Here is a 1,285-nt window from a genome sequence, read left to right as displayed (position 1 = left end):
AAATAGGGCAAATCGTAAATGCTTGATAATGTTTACAAGATAATACACTTCCAAAATTACCAGCAGGTACTGTACTTAGTGTCTTCCCAGTTAACTACTGTTAAGACTTCTAGTACAAAAGTTCATTTTTCCCAATTTTGAATCATATGTAAATGCTATCAATCATACAGTATATGTTCGTGTGTGTGTGTGTGTGTGTGTGTGTGTGTGCGGCGCGCGCGCGCCAGTACTGGAGCTTGAAAGGAATTTGCGTTCTTGCTTATCATTTGTGCTCAAGGCTGGTGCTTTACCACTTGAGCCACCCTTGGATTCTGATTTTTGATGGTTAATTGGAGATGAGTCTCACAGTCTACTTAGGCTGGCTTCAAAACTTCAATCTTGAGATCTCTGAGCAACTGGGATTACAGGCATGAACCACTGGTGTCCTGTCAGTGTTTTGTTTCTTTTACTTGGCACTGTGTACGTATGAGCCTATTACTGTTATGTGGTATTCTATTGTGGGAAGATATTAATGTTAACATTGTGGATTGACATTTGGACTTTTTCCAGATCTTGTGGTTATTATAATGATGTTCACAGAATTTTTTGGTATGTCTTTTGTACAAGGATGTGGATGCGTCTGGTGCGCACATATCGAAGGGTGATTTCTGGGTCATAGGGTGCTCAGCTTTCATACAAATAATCTTATTTTGCTAAACATCTCAAAAGCTACTTGAAGTGGTGTCTGTGTATACATACCTGGATGTGGAATTTTCCTGAGTATAAACATATTCATTCTTCTTTAGAATTGACTAAAACAAACACTGTGGCAGGCAGGACAATCGAAGATCAGTTACAAAGCTACTGGAGTGTGATGTCTCGCAAATATCACTCACCCTTTGGAGACTGTTTGGGAACATATGCTCCCATGAGTTCTATCTTTTTTGGACACTCACCTCTGGTTCACAAGGGAAGCTCATCTGAGAACAGGGCTGGGTCCTGAGGAGCTGGTGTGGGTAGAGGGATACATTGGCTATGAGAATTGGGGAACTGGAGAAGGTTGATCTGCAAAATGACATGAATGAAACAGAGGTGGTCAGAAGAACAAAAGAACCACCAAGTGTTCTGCTAGCTCCTGGGTTCAGCTAGTTTCTGGCTCCCACTAGCTCCTGGCTCCTTCTACTTCCCAGTTCCTACTAGCTCCTGGTTCCTGCTAGTTTCTGGATTTCTGTTTTTTTTTTTTTTTTGGGTCCGGTTGTGGGGCCTGAACTCTGGGCCTGGGCGCTGTCCCTCAGCTCTTCAGCTC

The sequence above is a fragment of the Dipodomys ordii genome, unplaced genomic scaffold (assembly GCF_000151885.1).
Source record: "Dipodomys ordii isolate 6190 unplaced genomic scaffold, Dord_2.0 Scaffold104, whole genome shotgun sequence".
Taxonomy (NCBI): domain Eukaryota; kingdom Metazoa; phylum Chordata; class Mammalia; order Rodentia; family Heteromyidae; genus Dipodomys; species Dipodomys ordii.
The sequence above is the reverse complement of the archived record's forward strand: the minus strand, read 5'-3'. Positions refer to the sequence as shown.